The following is a 9582-nucleotide window of genomic DNA, read 5'->3' as shown; positions in this document are numbered from 1 at the left end:
CAGCTATATCACAGGCACCCCTAGCCACAAATGCAATGCAGATAAATCAGATTTAAAGTGCCTTTTTTAAATACCAAAGGCTTTTAAGTATTCAAGCCAGCCATCAAAAAGGTGAGTTACCATCTCCATATCTTGAGATCTTTGCATGGAGCCTGCATGCCTCCCTGGAAGGTGGGGCTTAGGCAAACACTAGTAGTACAGCTCAAATCAAAGGTAAATGAGTGAAACTTGTGACCTCCTTTACGCAAGATTCAGCCTGGGTGACCCAATGGTCCTTAAAGTCCTAGGAAGTGAATCCAATGCTTTGCAGCCCCAAAAGTTCATCCCCATTGATACCTACCCCCCCCCCCCCCCCCCCCCCCCATATTTTCCAGCCACCACATGCAGGCCCCGGGCTGGAAGAGGCTGGATTTTGACGGCGGCCTCCAGGTTTCTTAGAGAGTGATAGCAGCTCCTTGATTTTTGTGCCACAGGTTCGTTCACTCTCGTAATCCTATTGCTGTCATGGTGGGACTACAGATTTTAAGCTCTGATGGAAGAAGAGACACGGGTGAGGGAAGGTATTGCAAATGCACAACCCTGAACCAACACCATGATGATGAAAACTCCATCCATACAAACCAGCCAGGAGCTGGGATTTGCTTTCTGTTTGCAGGAAGGGCTGGAGCAGGGAATTTACATCCTCAGGGCTTTTCAGCTCTCTAAGAGAGGATGCAGTGAGGGACCATGTCCTGGGACACACTTTTGAGGCTTAGAAGAATCAGGCAGATGTGAAAATCCTGGGGTCGAGAAGCACAGAGGGAACCTGGAAGCCTAAATATGATTCACATCAATGGGCATTTCAGAGTGTCAGAGTTGGGAGCTTTGTTCCTTTAGCTGAAGTGCCTTTAGTCCGTGGCCATGAACCTCCTTATGCTCATTCAGCCGGTGTGAACAGAGAAACTAAGGTCTGACAATAATAGAAGCGAAGTAAAATCATTAGCAAGGTATAAAAAGACAACAGATTTTAAAAGTTTGTGCACATAATATGCATATGCATGTGTACATAAAGCTAGATATTTAAGGCTACTTTTACATATCTGTGACTTTTAAATATTTTTTGTGATTTATAAACACTCCCCGATTTATAAAATTTAGATAGTCTCTCCTCTGTTTAGAAAGAAAGGCAAAATTTTGATGTTTATATTTTCACATGACTCCAGAAGCTACAGCTTTTCAGAAGTGCACCACATCTGGAGAGCCTGGGTGTCTTGAGAGACAGTGTGGGTCTGGATGAAGTTGCATGGTGTTATTTTGTGAGATTCATGTTGAAAGAAAGAAAGAAACCCAAGACAACACAGCCCTCTCCACCAGCAGAGCTGGTGAAGCTCTGTGCACTATGCGGCTAACAACTTTGTAAGTAGAGCTGTGTCCTCTCTTCAGGTGCGATTAGGTTCTTTTCCTCCTCCAAAACAGTCTTGGGGGAATCAGGTCAATGCAATTGTCTGCATCGTTCAGATCCCAAACTGGCCTCCTGCCAGCCTTATCATAACATTGACGAGGATTGTGGTGGTTTGCCTTTTGATGGTGATGATGATGATGATGGTGATGTGTCATTATTGCTGCTGCTGGAGATAGTTTTGGCAGGCCTCCATTCCTGGTATAGGTTAATTAGCCCTCCCACTTCCACCTTTTCTTCCCCACCCTCTTCCTAAGCCATTAAGACCAAGCCTGGTCAGAAGTAAATCTCCTTATTAAAATATTTAGAGCATTTCTAATGCCAGATGCCGGAGAAACAGTTCTGTAATGTTGTGGGCTTCACAGCATTTGAACTGAGTGACTTCAAAACACCTGTATTAATATAATGTAAAACTAGCTTGGAGGAACATGGATCAGCAGAAATTAATGGGTTTTCTTTAAGAGCTGCTTTTACAAATGCACCCAGCTCTGATTCATGTCTCAGTCATCGCTGGCACTGGTCCTCTGACTTGCTCTGCTGAACCCTGATTTAGGGGCATCAGAGGTGCCCATTTGGGATCCCCAAACTATCCCCTTGCCATCTCTGAGTTTTAGGGAGCCACAGATTTGCTGAGAAGACATGGTTCTGCTAACCAGTTTTTGAGCGATGGGCAGTCTGCCGTTGTGCCTGTGCTCTTCTATATGATCCTCCTGAACATCGTCTCTAGCCCGGAGGCATGATTTGATATTTATCCTTGTGGCCGCTGCATGAGAGAGCAAACCATTAGCAGATGGGGCACGGAGGCACAGGCTAATTGAATTACTACTGCCATAAGCCGGACCACAGGGAAGGAGAGAAAAAGGCTTCTGGTCCAGTGTGTCGTACATTAGGTTGCAGAGTCAGTCTGCAGGCATCGCGGCTCCGGGCTAAATCACAACTGTGTCTGGGAAGACACATTAGCTACATCCGAAGCGGAGAAGCCCAGCAGCCCTCAGGTAACTTGTCCAGAAAAACTACCAATAATCAGTGAAATCTCAAAAGCAGGAATTAAGGAATGGTGTCAAAACACAGCTGGTCTCCACTGGTTTTAACTGCTGTTTTAACAAGCTCAGAAAGTCACCCTGCTCTGATAAATGACCGTCCTCTTGCCCACTGCAGCCTGACACCTGTAGAGGCGTCCCTGGCTTGTTCCTGCTTCCTGGGATGGGAGGACCATGCCCCATGATGGGGATTTCTGGTGTAAGCATCTGGGGAAAGGGATTCCTTTCTCAATTTTATTTCCATTTCTGCATCCACTGGTAAATCTGGCTGCTAAATGTCTGTGGCCAGCTCTGCCAGAAAGCTAATTGAAGGGACATCCCTCCAAACAATGGTTAATGCTGGAGAGCCACAGTTGTCCCGTCTCCTCAGCTCCTGGGGAGGGCAAGGGAATATGTGTGCTGGGAGGCCACTTGAGAAGAAATCTTTCTGACTGTGAAGGAGAATCTAAATCCCCTTCTCTTGGAGTTTAAAAAAAAAACAAACAGGAAAGTTTTGTATGCCTTTCATAGAGTCACAGACCAGTCCATGTTGGAAGGGACCTTGAAAGATCATCTGGTCCAACCTTTTGTGGGAAAGGGAGCATAGATGAGGTTATCTAGCACCTTGTCCAGTTGCATCTTGAAAACCTCCAGTGATGGGGACTCCACCACGTCCCTGGGGAGGTTGTTCCAGTGAGTGATTGTTCTCGCTGTAAAAAACTTATTTCTTATATCGTGCTTTTTTTTCTGCACTGCTGGTGTAATTTTTTGACTTGCTTTTGTCTAGTTGTGAGTTTTCCCAGTTCCTTAACTGGAAAAAAAAAATTGGTGTGGGTTTCTTGGTTTAACACCATCTTGCTTTGCTGCTCATGCTGGGGATCTGGCGCTTTTGCTGCTCTTCATCAAAATCCGCGTCTTGGTATTGATGGGGTGCAGAAGACCTGTAAATGGGGCAGGGATCTCTGGGGTTGGAGGGGCCCAACCACTGATAATTGGGCCTCTTGTTCTTTGTACCTTATTGATTTCTAGGTTTTAAGGTCATGGTGCTTGTTTAGTCCGACCTGCGGTATAGCAGAGATTCCTTGAAGTAGTTTCCGCTCTGAGTTCAGCAGTTGTGGATGGACCCAGATGTGCATTTTTGGGAGAGCAAGAGAGGCAAGGTGGAATCCCATCTTATTTTAAAAATTGCCAGTGCTGGATCATTGGCCGTGCCAGCTGGAGGACTTTTCCCTCTGTTAATTACCTGCAGTGTTGAAAAACGGTATCTTTGTTTCTGGTTTGTTTTCTGTCGAGCTTCAACTTTCAACCTTTGGTCTTGTTATGCCTTTGTCTGGTAGACTGAAGAGCACTCTTCCCGACAGGTACTTACAGGCTGTGAGGTACCTTTTAACTTTCTCTTTGATTGACTTCCTTGAGCTCCTTGGTACAAGCCTGGTTTTGTTCTTGTGGCTGTCCTCTGAACTCTCTCCAGTTTTTCCAGCATTATTCTTGAAGTGTGGATACAAGTATTAAACCTCACACTCCCATCGACTGTGCCAACCCAAGGCCCAAAGATAACAGGGCCTCTCTGCTGGTGCGTGACATCCCTCATTTGTGCATCCAAGTGTTGTGAGTCTGCCTCGCGAGCTCACGTTGGGCTAATTATGCCTCTTACCTCAGCCAGTCCTGCAGGTCTCATATGTTTGAGAAGTTTCCATGCAGCCATTTCTTTCATACGCCAAGTGTCTCATTAGTCTTTTTGATGTATTTTTTCTTGGTTTGTATTCTGAAAGGAGTTTTAGTCCAACCTTTCTCACTGTACCAGCCACATGTCAAAAATCTTTATATAGCTGAGAGCTGCTAGGAATGTATTCTGCAGAGCTGGGGGAAGGAAAGTGGTTCACAAGAGGGAAATAACACTGAGGTGTATCTCCAGTGGAAGGTGGGACAGGACAGACTCATGCCGCTGGGCTCCAGAGTCCTGCAACATTGTTTGACCTCTTCAGCTCTTGATGGATCGCTTTCTCCCATGGAGATTAACTGTGGAGATGGTTAATCTGCAAGCCCTGTGCCAGCCAAACCTGTCATTGCTGGCTATGGAGTGTAGCACCAAGCTTCTTCCTTGGGATTCATGGGTTGGCTGCCCCCATTGAGGGTTTGGGTCAGTGTTAGCGTATTTCTAGATGTTAGACACAGAGGGCTGACTGTATTTCCAGTTGGGGCACTTTTATTATCAGTTTTATGTTGTTTCTTGCATACAATGACTCAGAGGAAACAGAGGTGTTGATCTGATGGGGAACCTAGAAAGCCTTTTGGTAATAACATCCAGATGTTTCCTTAGCACATCTGCTTAAGCCACTGTTGAAGTCGGTGCCTTCAGCAGCCCTGCTTGTGCATTTTACTGCCTGCTGCTATGTGTGATGCTAATTTATTAGTAATGCAGGAATGGAGGAGGGGAAAATTTAGACAGCAGCAGAAGCAGGGACAACCAGCTGCCAAGGAAACGTGGGAGAAGAAGGCAATCCAGACTGTAACCCAAATTATTCTTGCTTTTACCATTCGGGTAGGGTGTTTGGAGGCAGTCTTGCATGTAATTGTTGTAAGTACTGTGCCCCAGGTTTGCCTGGTTACAGGTCACTGTGTACCTGTGCAGCTCAGCCATGTGGGCAAGACATTTGTCCGTCTGAACATTGACTTCAGCCGAGAACAGGGCAAGCTCAGCTTGTGCAGCGACTGATGCATGAAAAGATATTCCTGCCTGTCCCCTTATATTCATGGGAAGCTGTTTCGCTCCCTAGTTGTATCTGTGTTTATCACTTCAACACTGCCTTGCTAATCCCTGTGCCAGGATTGTCAGCATGTGGTGTTCCTTCCCGGGAGGGTCAGCTTTAGGACAGCTCAGCTGCCTTATGCCAAGGCTTCAGGCAGCCGGGATGCTACTGAAAGCTTTGCTTTTAATGTCACTGTGTCAGTGTCATGCCCTGCCCAGGGGAATATCACTGGCAGCCTGAGGATAATGCTCTGTAATTCCAGATGCCCTGAGCCATGCAGTTGCTTTCTAGGCTGCACATGGCAAACCCTTGATTTATGGTCACAGCCCTTCCGATACATACCCGGCCCTAGTGTGCACTGGAGCTCTTCACACCACACTGCTCTTTCTCCCTCTTCCTCAATGACTTCTGCTGATGGCTAATTTTCAACGTCACAGAGAGCATGTCTTCAGAGTGGACTAGTTTGTGATGCTCATTGGAAAGCACTGATGTGGACACCTGGTCTTGAAAGGTGCTTGGCAGCCACAAGATCTTTGAATACAAAAAAAATCTCATCACCCAAAATTAGGGCTAGTGTGTCACCTCCTTCCAGGGGTGTTAAGGTGATGTTGGAGTTTGTGCAGGTTAAAATGCGGGAAGAAGGTGGAAGCGTGTGGTTGGGGTGTGGCAAAGCACTTCAGTGGGGAGGAGATGTTGATGTGGTAGGTGCATGTGAGACAGATGGCCCAAGGCATAGATCTCATCCTATTTGTGTTTTGTCCTCTCTAATGCGTGACACAGCATCATGACCTGGCCAAGGATGGGCCATCAGGTGCATTTGGTGACATGGCAGGGAGCAGGCCTGGCCCAGTGATTCACGGGATGGAGATGGACGCGATGAATAGCATTGTACAACCCACGAGGAGCCTGCAGAGGCTTGGTATGTGTGTGGGGGGGCCTTTAGAGAGCCAGGCCCCCAAAACAGCGCAGCAGGTCTTGGAGCAAGAGAGACAGCGTGGCATGTAAACGCTTGGCATATAAATATAGAAAGCAGCAAGAGGTGGTCAGAGAGACACATCTCTGTGGAGTTGTGGATGGTATTGCCACAGGGCTTAGGCCCTGTTTCCAATTCCTGTCTTCCTAACTGTCCTTCCCGTGCTCCCAGGGAGTGCCAGAGCCATTTGCTTCCACCACACCAGTTATGACCTTGTTTCTTTGGCAATGAGGTGATCCATCTCCCTCGTCTCCCCTGACCCACCCCTCTCAGCTTCCCCAGCAAAAACGTGTTTGAGCTTTCGTGGCTTTGTACCTCCTGTGGCACATTCTGCACCCAAGGGAGGGATTTCTGCAGCAGTATAGACCAGCCCTCCTGCTTCTCCTGCCAGCCTGTCATTTCACTGTGAGTCGCCGTAACTAAGAACGTTAAATCTGGGTAAGACCAAATGTCCATTGATAAAAGAGATCTCTTCTTTTATGAGGCTAAATTACAAGTTATTCCCAGCTACCTCCTAAACCTGAACTAGTTTCTGTGTCTCCTATCCTGGCAGTCCTCCTTGGTTGCTGGGTTGGAGTTTGCGTGCAGTTCATTCCTAGTGAGATGGGGCTGCCGGCTACTTCTTCTGCAGCTCTTGCCATCCAAAGAAGCCTTGTAGACCCCACCGTTGTGTTGATTCTCCATCTCTTTCAAATGTCTTCTGAAAGCAGATGAAGGCTTGTTATTTCTTCCTCAGGACCGTTACGCTGGATAGCTTGTGTCTGGCCAGTGTCCACAGGAGGAGCTCCTGGACATTCTGAAAATCTTTAGTTCCTCATAAAGTACCTAGATACTGTGTTTCTGTTTCTGTCTGTACACAAAAAGCTGCCTATTTTTGACAAAACTTAGAATTTACTCTAGATTTGATTTTTGGAGGTTTTCCTACCTCCTCATTGGACCCGTATTATATACCCAGTGGAGCAATGTCTGTCTGCATTAGTATTAATCAACATGCAGTGTAGTCATTTTGCTAGTCTATATGAGTCTGTAGTTGATCACTGAAATTGTTTTAGGATAGAATTTACATGTAAAACTAACTGTATTGCATTGTATATTAAAATCCATTTAATTTGATAAAAGTAGCTCGATGTTTCCTTTGTCAGCATTTGAGCTGACTGGGAATTTTTCACTAACATGCCACCACGTTGAAGTTGAATGCACCCTCAGGAGAGAGTTGGCTTCCATAAATCCTCCTTTTTGGTAAAAGTATAGCAAAATTTTGGAGAGGGTTGTCTACGGACAGTACATCTAAACTTTCCGACTGTGTTAGTATTTTGGTTTGTATTTGAAATGACTCTTTGTTTCTAATGCAAGTTACAATGAAAAGTGTAAAAGTTTATGATGCTGAAGGGAAAATTTTCAAGTGTTGAAATGAAGTGCTTCAAATCAAAATGAGTTTGAATTTAGCAACCTTCAAAATTTCAAGGGTTTTATCTTTTTTTTCCCCCCACTCATTTAGAATGGGAAAAAAATAATCAATGTCTTGAAACCCTCCAAGGATGATAGAATTGAGTTTTTTCAGGTTTCTTTGACATCCCTTGTTCATCTCTGTTTGAGTAGTACTTTCTGTTGGCTGTATTTGCAGGCAATAACAAAGTGTCCTTCCATCAATACTGCAAGGTCAGGGTATCCCTTGAAGGGTGAACCAGACATTACTCTCCCACGGGGGTAACATTTAATCTCTTTTAGTGTTAACAGAAATCATGTATAAAACATGAAAATTTGTCAATCTGTCCCGATCCAGATATTAAAATTATATTTTCTTTATAGGTGCACCCACTGTTTGGATGATGAAGCTTGACGAGCTGCTATTTGACTTGGATTACAATATTTCAGAAGACTTTCTGAACTCTCAAGGCTGCCCTTCCCAGACTTTGGGGATGGGTGGGATTAAGTTTATATCTCCAATATCACGCAAAGAGAAAGAAGGGAGTTGGCTGCTTCGCACAAGTAACTAAAATCAGTGTTGCAGTTGGGAGTGCTCAAAAGGAGAAGAGCTTGGAGCATAGCTCTCATTTTAGAGACAGATTTTGCCCAGGAGGAGGGTGCACAAGGGAAGATACAGGAGGAAGGAGGAGAGGTGATGCTACAAGCCAGCTTCTTGACCTCCAGAGTGGGACTGAAGCTTGATAACAAGGTAAAAAAACCCTCAAACGAGCCAAACTTTTCCCCTCCTTTCCACCTCACTCGAATATCCATCAGACAAGAAGTGGGATGAGTCCAGGCATTGATTTTTGATTGAGTAGTGTCTCTTACTGCCCCCAAGCTCCCTCCCGTTCCTTTGCCTCCTTTGAGTCCTCTGTCACCCGTGCCTGCCTCTGCAGAGCCCATTGCAGAGGCCAGCATGTAAAATCAAACAGCAAATCTCTACAGTCTTACTTGTCCACATATCTGAGACTTAATTTTTCAAGCATCTCTGTTCACACAGACATATTAAATATATCGCTTCTGGAGGAAGCTTTGGGCCTTTACTTGATGCCAGAGGAACTTACTGCTTTATTTTTAGAAGTGAGGCTGACAAGTCCCTCACACTGATCTGCACTGTTTGTGGCTCCAGCTCCAGAGCACAGCAGTGATGTATTTTCCAAACTGATGAGATACAAAGAGAGCTGAAATAAATGGGCTTATCACATTGCCTCATCCAAAGCCACAAGAGGAGAAAGGCAGGAGCTGGAAAAAATAGAGCAAAATTACCTGGTTTCAATTTATCACCTTTGGAGAATTGAAAAATGTTGGCTGCAAAAAAGAAAGTTGAAGCTTGATTTATTTTTTAGCTTCCCTCCTGCTGCAAATGTTTTTCCTCATGAACATGCGTGGCTCCTCACTTCTTGTGCCCTGGGCCCAGGAGCGCTGGAAGCATTCCTCGGAGGGGAAGGCTAGCCGGGGTGGCAGAGGGTTTCTTGGGCTTGGTCTGTTATAGAGATACAACTCAATGGGCATGGGGGACACATGGCTTTCCTCTGCTGCACTTTATGGGGTCCAGCTGGTTTGTGTGAAGGCTGTGGGGTAGTAAGGGTGGAAAGCGTTCATCAGACTCTTCCTCTGAGGTTCCTGTGTGTGATGTTGCCATGAAGGCCATGCCAGCGGGTGCATGTAGACCTGTATCATCATGTTAACATTCCATAATAAATTTGGCAATGATGAAAAATGCTGGATTGAACTCCCTTGAGATGAAAATCCTCTCATTTTTTGCAGATCAGAGGTTTCCCTGCTCCCCCTCACCCCCGTGTCTCAGTACTGAGCAGAAGGACCATCTCTTAGAAGTTTTTAATCTCCATGACTCATTCAGTCGTTGGTTTAACTGCTGATATTTCCAGTGAGAATGCCAATGACATGGGTAGATCTGGTGATGGGAAGATACTG

The sequence above is a fragment of the Nipponia nippon genome, unplaced genomic scaffold, assembly GCF_047370975.1.
Source record: "Nipponia nippon isolate SJK-2023a ecotype South Korea unplaced genomic scaffold, ASM4737097v1 scaffold_1, whole genome shotgun sequence".
NCBI lineage: Eukaryota > Metazoa > Chordata > Aves > Pelecaniformes > Threskiornithidae > Nipponia > Nipponia nippon.
The sequence above is the reverse complement of the archived record's forward strand: the minus strand, read 5'-3'. Positions refer to the sequence as shown.